General features: G+C 39.1%; 1 protein-coding gene across 6 annotated transcripts in view; it reads right to left on the bottom strand.

Annotated features, from left to right (window-relative positions):
* Positions 1–19,961, bottom strand: part of RABGEF1 (RAB guanine nucleotide exchange factor 1) — an 85,990-nt gene that overhangs the window by 58,764 nt on the left and 7,265 nt on the right. The window lies entirely within an intron of this gene.

The raw sequence follows: 19,961 nt of genomic DNA, 5'->3' as shown, positions 1-19,961 counted from the left end.
AAGAGGCCTGAAGGCTAACCCTGGAGTGCTGACTTGGAGCGTTCGGGACCCTGCGAGAAGCCGGCCCTTCTGTCTTTTCCTCAGTCCTCGCTTCTGGGAGCTGACTCGCAGTTGCCTGAGGGCGACTCTGCCATTTCGATCCTGCCTGGCCGTGGACCATTTTACTAACGTGGAATGGGAGGCGGGAGGCTGCAAGAGAGGAGTCATTGGGCCAGAAGACGGTTGCCAGCACTTAGGGAATGAGGCCGCCTGAGAAACTAGTGAATCCGATCCCTTCACGGATCTTAGGATTTTAAAAGTATTCAAATTAAAGGACCTTAAAGAAGTTGGTTGATCCAGAACCATTTTTAATACCTGAGCTTAGTGAAACTAGAAGTTAAATTTACCAGTGTCACACAGTATTAAAGGTTATCAATGAAATCCAGTTCTTGTGATTCCCATTCAGAAATGTGTTAAAGAAACAAAATACAACTGAGTAAAATATGAAGATCTAATTGGCTTTATTAAGCAATTCATGAATCAAGCAGCATACCATCTAGCAACTAGAAGAGTGCTCTGAGGGGCTTGTACAAAATGGAAGATTTTTATAGGGAAAAGGGTGGGGCAAGGGAGCAATTAACAAAAAGGATTATATGGGAAGTTTTTATCATTAGGATTACCTCTTCTTTCTATGAGGGATGGAGATGGTCTATGTGACTAATTACGTTACCCATGTTTGAGGAGAAAATTCCAGACTGGTTGTCTAAGATTATGTTTCTTGGAGAGATTGAAACTGCAACTATATCAGTTATTAAATCTAGGTTGGTATCATAGACTTTCAGCGCAAGCGATACCGTTTGGGGCCTGTAGTTTTCTCTTTAACTATTGGAAATAGCAGCTGCCTCTGTATCCCTTGTCAAAAGAACTCAAAGAGTCTGGAAGCTTTGGCTAGAAATAAATAATAGATTTATGCAAGGGTCTTAGGGTTTGCAAATTGGAAACAACTAAGCAATACCCAGAGTGTTTCGAAGAAGAAAGAAAAACTGAGAGTTCTTATAATAAAAAGTACATTCTGAAGAGGAATCAGTCCTGCATTCTTAGCCTCTGGATTGGTCTGAGGTGGTAATCCTCTAGGTGACCAATGGTCTGGATCCTGGATGGCAGGTGGTCTGGATACATGAACTTTCCTAGTCCTTCAGGGGGTAATCAGAAGGTTATCTGTAATTTTGATGTATATCTAGGCATTGATGCAAGACTAGAAAGCTCAAAAGTTTAAGTTACCAGTCCAGTTAAAATGAATAGAATCATTTCCTTATGCCTCAACCTACTTGGTTTTAGTAATTTAGCAGCTTAGCTATAGTCAATCCTGTTGATTTTAAGTAATGTCCAAACCGGTAGAGAATTTTTGAGTTTGAGCCAAACTGACAATTGCCAGTAAGCAAAATCTCAATGGATTGATAAAATGTTCCAGGTAATGGCAGTTTTGTAGCTTATTTTATATATTAGAATAAAAGGAGACATGAGGAGGGTTACATGAAATCCATTGGTGGTAGATTAAGTGGGTGGGAGAAAGCAAAGCAAGGAAATCTTGGGGATTGGATAAAAAGTAAAATGGAGAGACACTTCTTTTACATTGGAGGGTACAGGATGGTTAATAATTAACATTTATAGCACACAGAGATGGCATGTGAGGAACAAGGTAAATATGTAGGTTTCTGTAGTCTTGTTCTCTGGTGTTGTGGTTGTAATGTAAGGAGGCAAGAGAATTAAAAATGGTAATCAAGCCACAATCAGAGACTACAATATGCTGATCAGCCCTGCAGTCAGCCAGGAGGACATCTTCAGAACAAAGGAAGATTTCTACTAGGATTGCTAACAGACCATTCTCTACACCTGTGAAGGGGAGCCAGGAACCACGAGTCATTCCCTATGGCTTAAAGGCTGGGAACTGCCAGCAGGCTTTTCACTCTACATATTCTTACTTTTTCATGCTACATACCCTTCCCCTTCCTCACTGTTGTCCATATCAAAGGAAGTGAGTTAACAAAGTCTTTTAAACAATAACTCAAAGGTCTACGGCCATGCCACCCTGAACGTCCATGCCACCCTGAACATCCCCGATCTCGTCTGATCTCGGAAGGTAAGCAGGGTCAGACCTGGTTAGTATTTGGATGGGAGGTCACCTAGGAATATCAGGTGCCGTAGGAGTGTAAAAACAACAACAACAATAACTCACAGAAACTAAAGAATGATATGTAAACTGAATTCCTTGAACATTCAAACTCCCCCCCCCGCCACACACACACACACTCACTATCTTTCCAAGCTTCTCTTGGTCCCTCTCATTCTCTGTCTCCAAGAGGATATCACACTGTCTGTGGAGTACTACTCCTTTTTCTAATAAACTTTCCTTTGACTTAACTTTGGTGTGTGTAACTTTCAATCTCTGAGTTTGTAGGACCCATCATACTGGCCTCCATTGAGTTTGTCATGTTTAGTATGTGGCTCCTTTTTTGTCCACACTCCATTTTATTTCTTCACTCTATTCCTCACCTGGATGCCATATATGGCATACAGTGCAGTCACAACAGGAGAGACAAAGAGGGAGAGAGAGAGAGAAAGAAGAAAGAAAGGAAAAAAGAGGAATGAAAGAAAGGAAGGGAGGCAGGACAGGTAATGCAGGGACACCCCATCCTCCCCTAGGATATGGCTCTGGAAATTTTTTCTTTCTTCAGACCTCCCTGTATTTAGCTTGGGCAAGGGTGGATAAGGCAAAACCGGTCTTTAGTAGGGCATGACCTTTGGCTAATTATAATATCGTTATAATCTCATCCGTATTGTAAACATTGCAGCTCCCATAATGCACCTGACAGGATGACAGTTCTAGAAACACCAAATGAGGAAGAAAATGCAGGAAACCGAGCTCCCCTCTTATAGGGTCCAAGTCTAGCTTGAATCAAGGAGATAGAGAAGAGAAAAAGTTATTTTAAAGCAGTAAAGATTTTCACGGTTATGGCAGCAGCAGCTACAGCAGCAGCCCAGAAACAAGGCCGGACGAACCAGAGAGCCCTGCCAAAGCTGGGCCAGAGGCAATCAAGGAAAATCAATAAATTTGATTAAAGTTAAAAAAAAAAATAGAAGCAAGAGGAAAACTAGAAAAGAGGAATAATGTGGAAGCTAAGAGAAGAAAGAGAAGACCAAGGGATTGATTAGGAATCAGATTTCCCAGAAAGGTTAGATAAAATGAATCTACCCAAGAGAAATGAAAACATATTAATGGAGTGGTGAAAGTAGGCATCCTTGTCTTGTTCCTGATCTTAGGGAAAAAACTTTTAGTCTTTCATCATTGAGTATGATGTTACCTATGGGTTTTTCATATATGATCTTTTATCATGTTGAGGATGTTCCCTGCTATTCCTAGTGTACTGATTATTTTCATCAGGATGGGGTATTTAATATTTTAAAACAATTTTATTTTTATTGTTATAAAATATAGATAATACAAAGTTTACTTGCAAAAGCATGTCGTTGGATTCTTATCTAACGCCATATACAAAAATTAACTCAATATAGATCAAAGACCTAAATGTAAGAGATAAATTCAGAAAAAAAAAAAAAAAGAGGGAAAGCTTCATGACAAGAGATTTGGCAATCTCTTAACTATGACAACAAAGGCACAGGTGATAAAAGAAAAAAATAGGCAAATTGGACTTATCAAGATTAAAAACTTTCATGCATCAAAGGCCACAATCAACAGAATGCAAAAGCAATTTACAGAATAGAAGAAAGTATCTGCAAATCACCTATCTGATAAGGCATTGTTATCTGGGATATATAGAGAACTCTGAAAACTAAATAACAAACGACTCTATTTACACGAGATGTCTTTCCGTTCATTTATTTCTTTAAGCAATGTTTTGTAGTTTTCAGTGTACAAGCTTTTCACCTCCTTGATTCCTAAGTATTTCATTCTTTTTGATGCTACTGTAGATAAAATTATTCTCTTATTTTCCTTTCCAAATTCTTCATTGTAAGTGTATAGAAATGCAACAGATTTCTGTGTATTGCTTTGTATCTTGCTACTTTTCTGCATTTATTCTAATAGGTTTTGTGTTTCGTGTAATCCCTGGGGTTTTCTACACAAAAGGTCATATCATCTTCAAATAGCATCATTCTTCCTTTCCAATTTGGATAACTTTTATTTCTTTTTCTTGCCTAACTGTTCTAGCTAGCACTTCCAATACTATGTTGAATAGAATTGGCAAAAATGGGCATCCTTCTCTTGTTCCTAGTGGAAAAGCTTTCAGTCTTTTACCACTGAGTATAGTGTTAGCTGTAGGTTTTTCGTATGTGGCTTTCTTATATTGATGTAGTTTCCCTCTATTCTTAGTTTGTTGAGTGTTTTTACCATGAAAGGATGTTGAATTGTGTCACAAACTTTTTCTGTATCAATTAAGAAGATCAAGTAGTTTTCCCTTTTATTCTCCTAGTATAGTGTACAACATTGATCAATTTCTTTGTTTAACCAGCCTTGTATTCCACATAGTCACAGTATATAATCTTTTTAATATGCTGCTAAATTCAGTATAGTATTCTGTTGAGGATTTTTCTATTGATGTTCATATAAGATATTAGTCTGGTTTTTTTTCTTGTAGTGTCGTTGCTTGGCTCAGTATCAAGGCAATGCTGGCCTTACAGAATGAGTTGGAAAGCATTCCCTCCACTTTTAATTTTTTGGAAGAATTTGAAAAGGCTTGGTATTAGTTTTTTAAATGTTTGGTAAAATTCACCAAGGAAAACCATCAAGACCAGTGCTTTGCTTTGTTGAGAGGTTTTCGATTACTACTTATAGGTCTATTCAAATTTTTTCTGTTTTTGTGATTCAGACTTGGTAGGTTATATGTTTCTAAGAGTTAGTTCATTTCATTTGGTTATTCAATTAGTTGGTGTACATATATGCTCATGGTATTCTCTTATAACTCTTTTCATTAATGTAAAGTCAGTAGTAATGTCCCCTCTTTCATTTCTGATTTTAGCAATTTGAATCTTCTCTTTTTTTGTCAGTCTAGCTAAGGATTTGTCATTTTTGCTGATCTTTTAAATAAAACAAGTTTTGGTTTTGTTCTATATTCTCTTGCTTTCTGATTCTCATTTCATTTATCACCACTAAATCTTTATTTCCTACCTTCTGCTAATTTAGTTCGGTTTGCTCTCCTTTTTCTAGTTTCTTTAAGGTATATCATTAGGTTATTGATTTGTTTCTTCTTTTTTAATGTAAATGTTTAAAACTAGAAATTTTCCTCTGAGCACTGCTTTCACTGCTTTCCATAGGTTTTGTAGTTTTGTTTTTATTCTTCTCAAAGTATTTTTTAATTTCTCTTGTGGTTTCATCTTTGATCATTGGATGTTTAAGAGTATGTTTTTTAATTTCTACATTTTTGTGAATTTTCCTTCTGTTACTGATTTCTAAATTTGTTCCATTGTGATTAGAAAAGATATTTTGTCTGATTTCAGTCTTTCAAAATTTCTTAAGATTTGTTTTATGGCCTAACGTATGTTCTACTCTGGACAATGTTCTACGTGCACTTGTGGAGAATGTATAATCCATTATTGTTGGGTGAATTGTTCTATATATGTTTGGTAGGTCTAACTGAATTATAGCATCATTCAAGTACTCTCTTTCCTATTGATATTGTCTCTGGTTCTTCTATCCGTTATTGAAAGTGGGATAGTGAAGTCTCCAACTATTATTGTACAACTATCAATTTCTCCCTCTGTTCCCTTTTGTTTCATATATATTATGTGTATACATGCTTATAATTTTTGTATTTCTTGTTGGATTAAATCCTTTTCAGTATATACTGTCATCCTTATCTCTTGTAGCCATTTTTAATGTAAAATCTATTTGGCCTAATAATATAAGCTACCCCAGCTCTCCTTTGGTTACTGTTTGCACAGAATATATTTCTCCATGCCTTTTCTTTCAACCTCTTTGTACCTTTATATCTAGAGCGAGTCTCTTATAGACAGCATATACATGAAACTTTTTGGAAAATACATTCTTCCAACCACTGACTTTTTATTGGAAATAATTTACACTTAAATTAATTACTTATACTAATTTATTTCTGCCATTTTGCTACTTGTTTTCTATGCTTTATATGTTTTTGTTCCTCAATTTGGCCATTATTAAATTTTTTGGTATTTAGTTGTGTTTCTGTAGCCTACCATTTGATTCAATTCTTTCATTTTCTGTATATTTTTTGGTTATTTTCTTAGTGGTTATCTTTGGGATTATAATCAACATCTTAAACTTATAACAATTTAGTTTGAATAACACCAACTTATTTAAAATTGTATATACTCTGTTCCTCTACATTTCTGTCCCTCTCATTTTATCTTGCTATTGTTAGAGATCATCTTTATAAATTATGTGCCTATTAACGCATTTACAATTAATGTTTTATGCATATGCCTTTAAATCATAGGAAGAAAAGGAGCTACAAACCAAAGTACAATAAATCTGGATTTCACATTTACCTAGGTATTTACCTTTACCAGTGTTCTTTAGGTCTCCATATGGTTTCAATTTATTGTCTAGTGTCCTTTGTTTATCAACCTCAAGTATTCCTTTTAGCATTTCTTACAGAGCAGGTCTACTACTAATGAACTCCTATAGCCTTTGTTTATTCAGGGATGTCTTAATTTCTTTTTCATTCTTGAAAAATAATCTTGCCAGGTAAAGAATTCTTGGTTATAATTATTACAGTTGCCAAATGGATATTTTCTAACACTATCATTCCTTCTATATTTATTAGCTGACATTTTACTCTATTTAAGAACTTTCCTTTCTACCTTTTATGTAACTATTTATTTATTTGTGTCCACATGAATTCATGGATTCTTATTTTATTCAGTGGGATATAACTCATTACTATATTTTGATGCTCAACTTATCCCATCATTTCAATTTTTAATAATGTGTGCCTACAACAGGGATTTTAACTTTATACCATATTAAGTCATTATTTCTAGCAGCAATAAAAGAAATAAATCTTCCTTAATAAGACTTACCTGGTTTGTGATAGTAAAATCACACCATTATCATAAAGTAGAATTACTTTTTCTACTTGCTATATGATAAGGCACATTTCAGTTTATCAAAAACTACATCAAACCATTTAATATATATTTTAAAAGAAAAGTAGTTTAAAATGATCCCCCCCTTTTTCCCTTTATCCCCCAAAGGAAGTTATTTTTTTCTTATTTTTGCATTATTTGTGACTTTTAGAAACCATCAATAGCTAGGGATCTATGTTAAACTTATATAATGTGTCTATGACTAATGCTTGTCAGTGAAAACGGAGGCCCCTATTAGAACAGAGAAAGAGCATACAGTTTTGCAAAACTAGTAGAGGGTGTGTGTTTTTTGTCTAGCTTCTCTTTGGGGAACCGTACATCCCTACATTATTAGTCCATATAGTTTAGCCATTGATGACCCTATCCCTTGGCTCCAAGAGGCATGTGAGCTCTGCCATTTCCTTCTCTCTCTCTCTCTCTCTCTCTCTCTCTCTCTCTCTCTCCCTCCCTCTCTTTCTCACTCTCTCCTCTGGTTTTGCTAAGGGCAGTGTAATCTTAAACTGGCAAAGGCCATCTCTGCCTCAATGGATAAAGGCTGCCGATCAATAAAGCAACCCAGGGGAAAGCCTCAGGAAGATAGTCAAATAGTTATGGCAGAAGGGTTTATCAGATTAGAAGGTTCCCAAGTGAGAATTAGTTTAGGAACCACATAATTTAAGCCATTTTCCATAGGATCAAAAATCAGGGAAAACATCTTCAGATATGCAAAAGAGTATATTCTCTCTTGGTGAAACCATATTGTAGGCAATCACGACCCAAATCTATAAACATTTATAGAATCAATTAGGTAAACCCAAAACTTCCATCTTATATTTTTTTTGTTAGGTTTCCAAGTAGTCCTTATCAAGAAGAAAGTTGAGAACTGTTTGCCTAAATGTGGGAAAGGCTTATTAATCTGTTGGTAAATAGAGGCATGTGCATCTCATAATTCAGCAGAAATTATTTTTAAAAGTTCTTTCATGGAACATACTTTTCATGGAATTTCAAAGGTGGAGGAACAGCTCTGTATGTATGAAAATGGACAGATCCTCAAAAGAGTGTTAAATGAGAATAGTAAGGTGGCAGATATGTGGTATGCTACCTTTGGACTTCGTTATAGATATATATTCTCCTAGGATGTGTATAAATCTTTTTCTAGATATGTGTGTGTATGTATGTATATGTGTGTGTCTGTGTGTGTGTATGTATATACATCCTAGGATAGGTAGATATATATAGGAAGATAATTATTGCAAAGAATTGGGTCACATGATTTTGGAGGTTTGGTGAGTCCAAAATTTGATGGGGGAGGCCAGCAGGCTCAGGCAAAAGTTGTAGTTCAAATCCGAAGGCAGTCTGCTGAACTAGGAAGAGCCAGTGTTGCAGATGAAGTCTGAAGGCAGTCTGCTGTCAGGATTCCTCTGCTTGGGAGAAGTCAGCTTTTTGTTCTATGCAGGCCTTTAACTGCATAGATGAGGTCTACCCATATTATGGAGGGTAATCTGCTTTACTCAAAGGCCACTGATTTGAATGTAAATCCTGTCTAAAAACACTCTTATAGAAACAACCAGAATAGTGTTTGACTAAATATCTGGGCACTGTGACCCAACCAAGTTGATGCATAAAATTAACCACCACAACTACACCCCTTATCAACTTGACACACATATGTATCTCCTTAAATCATACTTAATCTCCATATTTAATCTCTACCTGGTGGGGTGACCCAAACTTTCATTCATGAAGAGTCTGGCTCATTAGTCACCCTACCTAAATTGGGTTGTTGCAATTGTCCATTGAATTTAATCACAGGGCATGGTAATACTAACATGTCCTAAGAGGTCTCCTGTCCATATCCTGGACAGATAATTTGATAGACCTTGACTGAGTACCTATTTCCAGGCACTGTTCTAAGCGTTAGGACAAACAATAGGGGCAAAATCTCTGCTCTCAGATTTCAAATCTCGATTTGAAAAGAAATAGAGACATAAACAAAATAATTACTATTGGTAAAAAAACACTAAAAGAAAATAGAGCGATGTAGTAGACAGTAATGGGAGTAAACTTTGAATGAGGTGGTCAAAGAAGGTGTCACTGAGTATGTGACATTTGAGTTGGAACAAAAAATATAAAAATGAGCCAGCCATGAATGAGAAGGACTAGAGGAAAATCATTCCAGGCAGAAGAAATGTTAGTCACCAAAACCTGAGGCAGGAACTGAAAGAAGGCCAGGGTGGAGGATGGGAAATAATGGCTAGGGTGGTGTGATGTGGAGAGGTAGGTAGGAACCAGATCAAATGTGGTCTTTTAAATTTCATTCTAAACACAAAGAGTTTTAAGGAGGCATACTGCAGGATCGAATCCACCCTTTCAAAAGACTATTCTGGAGAATAGGGTAGTAGTAATGCGGGGGAGCAAATTATGCCAAGAGGCCTTTGTAGTAATGCAGGGTGAGAGATAATGGTGATCTGGACAAGTAAACCTGTGAATGTTTTCAAGATACATCTTGAATATGGATTCAAGTACTAAGTGATGGATTGCAAGTAAAAGGTGAGATAAGGAGGGGAGTCAAAGATGACAGATTTTCATTGACTGGATGGATGGATGGCATTTCTTGCCATAGAGAAGATGGAATGAGGAAGATATTTGGGGTGCAGAGGGGAAATAAAGAATTCCATTTGGGTATATTAAGCTTGAGATGGCTAATAGAGGCTGAAGAAGCAGTATAAGAAGCCTGGGCAGGAGTAAAAAGTTGAGCGTTATTAGCCTATAGATGATGTGCCAGTTATTGATTGCCTCTTAGCTCCACATTCATCCTTCATTGTCTCTGCAAAAATTGTGTTAGGACCTTTGAATATTTTTCCTTTGTCAATTAACATAATATTGAACTTTGCTAGTAGAGGACATTATGAAACATTGCAAGAGGGAGAAACATTGCAAGAGGGAAGATATTTTCCTTTCTGGTTCTGGTGTGCTTGCTCATAGTACATACAGCTTCTCTAGCACTTAGCTACTGCAGTGCATGCTGATGAGCAGCACAAAAAGGCCAACAGCTTTCCCCGGCACTTCCCTTGGTGGTCTGCCGGAGTACCTCTGGCAAGACATCTCACATGAATAGATTTTCCCCATCATTCTACAGGGTAGATTTCCAGGAAGTTCTAACAGCACAGAACTCCAGTGACTTCTATGCCATTCAGTGAGCCGTAGCCATGGCCTCTCCCCAAAAGTCTGAATATCAGCTCTATGGTATTCTTTCTTGGACCCTCTATCTCAGCCCTAAGGTTAGTATCTGCTTCTTATATCTGCTATTCCTTTTTTTTTTTTTTATGGTGACATTGGTTAACGAAATCCAGTAAGTTTCAGGTGTACAATTCAACAGTAAGGCATATATATTGCATGTTCACCACCCATAGTTAGACTTCTTTCTGTCACCACATATTTGACCCCTTTTACCCCACCTACTTCCCCCCTCCCGCCCCCGCATCCTCTGGTAACCACTAGTCTATTGTTCATGTCCATGAGTCTCTGTTTGTCCTGTTCATTTGTTGCTTTTAGGTTTATATCCCACATATAAGTGATATCATGTGATTTTCAACTTTTTCTGTCTGGCTAATTTCACTTAGCATGATTATCTCAAGGTCTCAAGGTTGTTGCAAATGGCAGTATTTGATCTCTTCTTATGGCTGAGTAATATTCCATTGTACATAGTACCACAGCTTCTTTACCAATCATCTATTGTAGGACAGTTTGTTTGCTTCCATGTCCTGGCCACCGTAAATAATGCTGCTATGAACATCGGTGTGCAAATATCTTTTTAGATATGGGTTTTCAAGTCTTCGGGGTAAATACCCAGTAGAGGGATTGCTGGATCATATGGTAGATCAATTCTTAGTTTTTTGAGGAACCTCCATACTGTTTTCCATAGTGGCTGTACCAATTTGCAATCCCAACAGCAGTGTATGAGGGTCCCTTTTTCTCCGCATTCTCACCAACATTTGTTATTACTTGCCCTGTTGATAACAGCTATTCTAACAGGTGTAAGATGTTATCTGATTGTGGTTTTGATTTGCATTTCTCTAATAGCTAGCGATGTTGAGCATCTTTTCATATGTTTGTTGGCCATTTGTATGTCCTCTGCCCATTTTTTGATTAGATTGTTTTTTGTTGTTATTGAGTTGTATGGGTTCATTGTATATTTTGAATATTAGGCCCTTATCGAAGATGTTGCTTATAAACATATTTTCCTATTCAGATAGTTGTCTCTTTACCTTGTCGATGGTTTCTTTTGCTGAGCAGACGCTTTTTAGTTTGATGTAGTCTCATTTATTTATTTTAGCTTTTACTTCCCTTGCTTTTGAGGTCAAATTCATAAAATCCTCTTTAAGTCCAAGGTCCTTGAGTTTAGTTTCTATGTTTTCTTATATGCATTTTATTGTTTCAGGTCTAATATTTAGGTTCTTCATCCATTTTGAGTTAATTTGGGTGTGTGGTGACAGACAAGAGTCCAGTTTCATTCTTTTGCAGGTGGCTTTCCAGTTTTCCCAGCACTATTTATTGAAGAGGCTTTCCTTTCTCCAGTGTATATTTTTGGCTTCTTTGTCGACAATTATTTGCCCATATAAATATGGGTTTACTTCTGAACCCTCAATTCTGTTCCACTGGTCTGTGTGTCTGTTTTTCTGCCAATACCATGGCGTTTTGATTATTGTCACTTTGTAGTATAATTTGAAGTCAGGCAGAGTGATGCCTCCAGCCTCTAATTCCTAATGAGGAATTCCTAATAAATTCCTAATGAGGAATTTATTCACCAATTCCTCATTACTCTAGTCCTATTATGTTATTTATATTAAAGATGTAAATTATTCAAATTACTGTGAGACTTTTTTTCTAATACAAATGACTCTAATGCAATTCAGTGAAGATTACCCGAGGAGACAGTATAGATTGATATATGAGATGTTAAGTCTCAAGAAGTTTCTATACGTTATTTTCCATTTTTAACAAGTGAGAAATAAAGGCACATGGGATGTCAATGGGATGTATCAGGATCACCAGAGTTCGGTTTCCTCTCCTGGCACACCAATCAGCCATTTTAAGAGAATACAGTCCTTTCTGTATCCACTTTGGGAAGCTCTGGGTTTTGTTTGGCCTCTGCTGCACACGGGTACCAATCTGTAGCTTGCAGTGGCTTCTCACTCAGCTATAAAAATATGGTCTGCCTTCACTATTTTTCAAACATTTGGCTTCAAAAGGTGCTCCATTACATATGCAAGAACCTCGGAGGCCAGCAGAGGAATCCCAGCTCTGATTGTAGTTGTAGCTGAGTTACACCTTGACCACTCCAGGTTGTTGTGAAGATATCCCTGAAAGAGTTCTTTCAAATGGTGCTGCTAGACCTTGAATCTGTTGATACTGCTGCTTTTACACTGAAAAGGGTTGTTTGCCTCAGGCAACACCAACATTGGAGATGTAGAAACAAGGGACAGATGCTACCCTTCCTTGGTGCTATTAAGTCCAGGATAGAAGAAAAGACGTACAGAGTTTTCAGCTATCAGAATGCTGGGTCCTTAGCGAGGGATCAGGGGAACCCACCTCTTAAAAAGATAGAATAATCAAGTCAGGAAGCTGTGGGTCACGAACGAATGACCAGTACTGCCTATAAGTCCCTGAAATCCTGGGGCACATTTGAGTGTCTGGAAAGCTTTCCAACAAAGAAACACTCTCTCCATTAACATAGATACCTTGGTTGGACTTACCTGGGAATTCTACCTCTGATCTCAATCCATAAATCCAGGTTGTCCCAGGAGTGCCACTGCCATAAAGGGATCAAGACTGCCATCCCAGCAGGAAACTGACAGGAGTTCAAAATCAGGCAATAAACTGCACTGCGGTGGAACCCTCTGGCCTAAAGGCCCTAATGGAAGAGATGGAATATTCCTGCAGGTGACTACAGAGGGGATTCCTTAATGTTCTGCCTCTCTGGACCAATGGGAGTCTCCAAATAGAGCTGCACTTTGAAGAATATTAGGCCATTGGGTGGCACATTCCGTGGAGGGAATATGTCTGGAGGCAGATACATACTGCTTTGATCTGTGGGAATGTCAAGTAAATAACACCACCCTCATTTCAGCAGGTAGAGATGTGATCAGCTCACCAGGGAAGTTCATATTTCTGTTAGGCAGATCTTGGTGAATTCTGTTTCCAGGAAAAGTACATCAATACTCCTCCTGAGGTGAAGGAGGGTAAAGCTAACTTGTCCACTTAGTAGGGTCCTGTGGGCACCCTCTGCTGCTATTGTGAGGTGGATACAGAGCCTAGAGATGGGGCCAGAAAATTCTCTCCAAATCCTAGCAGGCCAGATGAGAAAGTTGAAATGGAAAGCCAGGGACCTCAATGCAAAAATGCATTTACCTGGTTGAAATAAGAAGAGGGCAGCCTGGGTACAGTGTCACTGCCATTGCTGGCTACCAGATGCCAGTGAGGTATGGCCAGAAGTGGCCAACCACTTTAAAATGCCAAAGAGGGGACAGTTGTGAATGGAGTGGGAAGGTGGAACTGACATAGTGAGGAGAGGAAGTACCCACAACGCGTTCACATACAGATGGGCTGGCAGAATAAGCCAAGGCACAACTAGTGATCAGGATGTAATTGAAAAACATTAATAAAGGAATTTATAGAGGCTGATACACATTCTAGGCACTTAAGCCTACTCGTGATACCATCCCCACTCCCTTTATAAAAATAACAAAGGAATAAAGATTTGACTCAACTTGTAAATTTCTTCTAACGGAGGTCAAGCTCTAAGCTTTGTGGTGCTTTGGGGTTCTATTTCTTGAGTTTAGTAATAACTGAGAAGTATCAATACATCTATTCTAAAGACCTACTGGAGCCGGGCCATCTGCCAAGATCATATGATATAGGAAAACTCAGGGTCTGTGATACATTAGGAGAATCCTCTAAAAGTCATGGTTTGTTGAAGGGTGAATCAGCTTGCTACTGAGATCACAGAAGGCTGGGAAAGGTGCATCATAATCTGATTACAGGCCCCTTTTACGGAGTGCTCTGGATGGTCCAAGATGGTTCAGTTCAGTCTTTCCTGATGTTTTTCCTGCTGCACAACAGTCCTATTTCTACTTGGTGTTAGGTAGTTGGAGGAGGTGGAATCCCTGGATCTCTAGATAATGTCATTCCTCAGGAAGAATAAGTATGTGAGAGAAGAAGTCCTTAAACAGTCTAGGAATTGAACTGCCCTGTACTTACTACCATTTTGTATAGGAAGTGGCAAGAGGGACATTTTGAAGGGGAAGGTAAAAGTTCGGCCAGCTGGGTTATCTACAATTTTGATAATAACACTATCAGTTTTTCTTTGAATTTAGATTTTAGAAGATATTCATCTAAAAGGAGAAATTATGTACCTAATGTTTACAGCTGGTAAGATCATTGTAGAAATGACTAGAGAAGAAAAAAAAAGCATATAATCTCTCTTGTTCAGAACAAGAACTATCTTCATTGGCATTCTATTCATATGTGTGCTTTACTTAAAAGATATGTTAGGAATGAAGTTTAGTGACATAGTCAGATAGAGAAAGACAAATACCATGTGATTTTACTTACATGTAAAATCTGAAAAACCAAATAAACAAAACAGAAACAGATTCATAGATACAGAAAACAAACTGATGGTTGCCAGATGGGAGGGGGGTTGGGGGGCAGAGTGAAAAAGGTGAAGGGATTAAGAAGTACGAATTGGTAGTTGTAAAATAGTCACGGGAATGTAAAGTACAGCATAGGGAATATAGTCAATAATATTATAACAATGTATGGTACCAGGTGAGTGCAAGACTTATCAGATCACTTCATAAGTTATATGTCTAACCACTATGTTGTACACTTGAAACTAACATAATATTGAATGTCAGCTATAATTGAAAAAAATTTTTTTAATTTTAATAAAATAAAAAATAAAGCAGATACATAAGCTCAGGAAAAAAAAAGTTTAAAAAATAGAGAAAGCAAAGTATAAGATAGGAGAAACATAACAGTCAGGAATCAGACAGAAAGTTAAAGGTAAGTAAATAAAAGCTAATAAAACAGGCTATAAGTTAAACAAATCAAAATGAAAAGTAAGTAAAGCCAGCTAAAAAGTCATCTGCAAAACGACAACAAAAAATACACAGGCAGGGTAGAGACCCAGAGTCCAAGGGCCATGAGCCCCAAGCCAGGTATGTAATGCTCCCTGAGCTAGAGTATCAATTATTCTCTTCATGCCAGGGGGCCCTGAAGGAGGGCCATCACCTTTGGGCATACCTCCCCACATGCTCAAACTGCACAGCACATCAGTGTAATGAGACCTGTAGACTGCAGGAGTCTGATTAACTCAGGCTGTCCTGTATCATCCCATCACAGTGTCCAGCCAGGGAGTCATTACTCACCTGTTAAGTTATTCTCCACTCATTGTCCCATGAGCAGGGACCTTCTCCACCAAGTGGACATTGGGGACCCTACCTATTTTCTTAATGCTCAGCGCTACTTAAGACCTACATATCTAAGAAAGTCTTTCTAATATTATTCTAGAGTATTTGCTTTTCAAATCTTTATAAGCCAGGCAGGGTGAAGCCCTAAGCCTCAGAGGTGGAATGCTGCACTCCTAAATGGGAGGGCTCTGCTGTTGAATACCCATGAGGATTTCAGAAAAGGGCTCTGGGTGTGAATCCTGACTCTGCCACTTACAAGCTATGTGCCTTTGGGGAAATCATACCTGTATGAGCTTCAGTTTCCAACTTGTAAGGTATTATTAGTGTATTATTACTGTGTAAGTATGTGCATAGTAATTAAGTCAAGGAATACATTTGGCATAGATGATGCAGTGTTTTTATCTGAAAGTTAGAATAATCAGAGATTTAAGGGAAGCAGTTGGAGGGTGACATAGATCCCTAGCACTTCAGAACTCACCCTTCCAGGTTAATTCATGAGTGACACCAAGGGGCATCTTGATGAGGACATTCATTAGCCAGAAAGGTGTCAAACTCTGCTTTCAGAGGAAGGGCAACTTACACTCATCTTCCTCAAGGCAGGGTCTTACCCACTGAGGCTCACAGAAGCTTGGAGTCACTTATCTCCTACTGGGTGATCTGACAGGAGGAATTTCTGTCAGAATTACTGACATGGTTGTGAGCCATATAAGTGACTGTGCAATTGTGCTATCTTCTTCCCCTGGAGAGCTCTCAACAAAAAAGGGCCGAGCTGTTTGCCTAGGCTAAGTGGGCACACTCCTACCTGGAGCAGAGACAAGGTTAGAGTAACTACCGAAAGACCTTCATGGGGCCCACCTGTCGTCAACTTCGTCAGGGCAGAAGTTCAGCTGCTACTCTCAGAGAAGAGCCTATTTAATTTAATATGGCACCCCAAACACATCACATTTTAAGTAGAAATCAAGACATATTTGCTGGCAAAATGGGGGGAGTGAGGAAGGATGAAAGTAAGTCTCTAAAAAAGAAAGGCACGGCACCCAGGTTCTCATTGTTGCCTTTAATGCTATGTGAAGGAACTGAGGCTCCATGCACCAAAGTGCTCACAGACAGGTAACAAACAAACACAGGAAGTGTTATTACATGTATACAAACCAACACCATACAGAAAGTAACCTCTCACACTGCAGAGGCACTACCTGTTCCTATACCCAGTATTTGTTACCACCTCCCCCAATCCACCCTTCCCCCAATTAACATATGTATACATATATGTTTCTTCCAGAATTCCAAAAGTGCCTCTCCCACCACAGTTCCCAATACTCTGGCTTCTGATGAATAAAGCCTCCTTTTTAAGGATCATAAGGCAGGTACCACCTTCATGAAAGAGCCCCAGCAAAATGGTACCCAAGAAAGCTTAATCACTTATATCAGAACCAAATATAGACAGAAAGTATGCAGAAGGATATTTGAAATTCTAACTGGAATCAAAATGCTCAATGTGAATAGTTTTTTGTTCTGTTGTTATCTTAACCTCTTCAGGATCCAGCTTAGACCCAGATCACACACTGAGGTTCACCCCACTTTGTGGCTTGCAAATATCAACTTCCTAGTCTTCCAATGAGCAACTCAGAACAGGAAGATTGTAACACCTGATCAGCTGGAAGCACAAGGCTCAGACGGCTCCCAGAATATCCTAAGCCCCAGGAAAAAAGAACAGAAGCTTTCAGAGCACAACTGACCACTTTCCAAATGATAAGCACTGGACAGCCTGGTGAATTAACCAGAGATGGAATAAGGATGGTGATGATTCCTCTATTTCTTCTATTTAGAGTGTTACCCAAAGAATTCTTCCACCTGGAATGGTGTGATGTGTTTCACTGTGGTTTTGTTTCAGTCTTTTTTGTTGCCATTAAGTTTTTCATTTTCATTGAATTTTGTTATGGTTAGCATTGCACCATACAGTCCTATCTCCTAAAATTTTCATCTTCCCAATCAGTGAGCATGGTACCCGGGAGAAAAGGTACCCAAAATCAAAAGGGAAGCCCCAAAGGCAGGCACTTTGACCCACTGAAAACTACTGGCCAGTCTCATGGCAGAATGAATCTAGTCCCTTGTCAGGATGAGAGGCATTTATTGGCATCGTGCACATGAATTCTATGAAAATATACTTCCTTTCAATAAGGGAGAAGCATTCATCCTTTGGAACCCTCTTCCTGACCCAACGCTTCTTATGCTCTGGGCCTGGCCATTTAGAGCTAAAAAAGGATCCCACGAGAAGTCACTTCCTCAGAGATGACATTTATTTGGAGGCCATTACCCCAAACCACCACATCAAACAGCACTTTTCAGACTAGCTTTGGCTTCTCATCAGAGAATGGCCAAACTGGGCCACTGAATTCTTTTATTCCATATAGAAAGAGCTCTAAGCTGGACACGTTCCTGCTTTTCCTGGTCTACTGGCCCAGAGCCTTGTCTCCCCACGATGGTACAGAGCACACCTCCTTGAAAACATCACGGAGGGACAGAGAAAGTGGGTGTCTCTAGCAAGAGGCACACAGACAGTGCCTTATCCAGCATCTGTAGCTCCAAGCAAGTCTTCAGGGACTTTTTTTGAGTAAACCTGCATTTGAGCAAACCAGCCACTCCCCATCTTACATGTATGGACTTTAAATAATCAAGTGCTGTGATGCTCTATGCTGGGGGTAGTAAAGAGAAGGGGTCAGGGCCACATTACTGAAAACATTGGGCTTTCTTATCTGCTCTCTACTCATACTGACTTTCTCCTGAATAGCTTGCCATGGTGTCTGTTAAAAAATGAACATCTATTAGGCAGTAACAACAATCAGAGCAACTTAAATGAAAGACTTTACTGTTAGAACAAGGCAAGAGCTATGCTGCTGGGCTAAGTTCCAAGTGATAATCCATTTGTAGATGAGAACAATAGAACACATATCTCAGAACCAGGATGACTGACTGTTCTTTCCTCTTAGATCTCAGTCTGTATCTCTGCTCTACCCATGTAATACAATGTAAGAATGTAAAACCATGCCCTGGAATCTCTGTTCCCACACAAGGGCCAGGAGGTCACTGCCCTGTGAAAGAATTCAGCCAAAGTCCCAGGGCTTGGCCTTCTCTTCCCCAAAAAGATGTAGCCATTTGTAGCTCATCCTCGCCCTACTTCACCACTCTGGTCTCGTAAGTCTAGCTTTTCCTCACCAGCTTTTCATATATAAAAAATCTCCCTACATGGACACCCAGAAAAAGTCAAGTACAATCATGATTACAGGGAGAAGCCCTTACTGCAGCACAAGAAATGCTCTGTTGTAATTACTGGTCCTTCCATTAGGAGATGGGTGTCCATTCCCTGCCTAGCTGCCCCAGGCTGCAGACAGAACAAGAAGGAAATGTAGTGGGAGCAGAACCTTGTGGATCCTTTTCTTTCTCTGAAACATGGGTTGTAAAACATAATGGAGGTCTGTTGCTGTCTTCCTACAGCTCCTGGGATAGCTGGGCCTCTCACCCAGCTCTTTCTTTACTTCTCCAGGATAGACACTCTCCTGGAAGGAGAATGTTAGCAGGATAAAGCAACAAGGTTTAAAAAAAGAGGGGATTCCCATCCAAAATTTACCAGAAACTGAATCCTGCCACATGAAATAGCAGCCAAAGAGGTATTCTGAGCCTATAGAAAGGATGTTACATCTTGAAGCTAACAGATCCAGGCATCTTGCCTGTTTGACTTAGAGATTCTTCAGAAGGTGCCTCTGAAATTTGCATTCCAGCCCTGTGAGAAGATAACCCTTCAAGCAAGGAAAGTTGGTGGAAGATAGAAGAAGCCAAGGCCCAAAGCAGGGCTGTAAACATTGTGCTTTTCTAAGGCCAACCTGGTGCATGGTTTTGGCAACTATGGTTCTATCTCCAAAAAGTGGTAAAGAGTATGTTTCAGAAGGAAGAGTCTTTTCACATCCTAAAACAAAGCCTGGGACTACTCTTGGAGGAGAGGGAAAGAAGAGGCTCCTTCTTCAGCCATGGGCTGTGGGTAGCTACTTGAACAAATCCCCCATTATGTTCTGTGTTCATACCTATACACTGAGAACAAGTAAGGAATACCTGAACAGGGTTGAGGAAGTGATTATTCCTACATTAGTATGCTAATGTGGCTCTAAACTGGGCAGACACTCTTGTAAGGTCAAGAAAAATGATGAAACTGCTCTGGACTTCCTGGTCAAGTCCTGGCAAGCCAGACTCCATCAGCCTCAGGCAAAGACTGCTGTGTCTGGAGGAAAGGCCAGGTGAGTGCAGGCACCAAGTCTTGTGGGCCACAAGCCTTGAGCCTGAACCCAAGCTGCACCTGTGCACTTGGAGCTGTGCCTCCAGACTCAGTCCTCACCTCAG

The sequence above is a fragment of the Pteropus alecto genome, unplaced genomic scaffold (genome assembly GCF_000325575.1).
Source record: "Pteropus alecto unplaced genomic scaffold, ASM32557v1 scaffold68, whole genome shotgun sequence".
In the NCBI taxonomy this organism is placed as follows: domain Eukaryota; kingdom Metazoa; phylum Chordata; class Mammalia; order Chiroptera; family Pteropodidae; genus Pteropus; species Pteropus alecto.
This window is presented reverse-complemented; position numbering and strand designations above follow the sequence as displayed.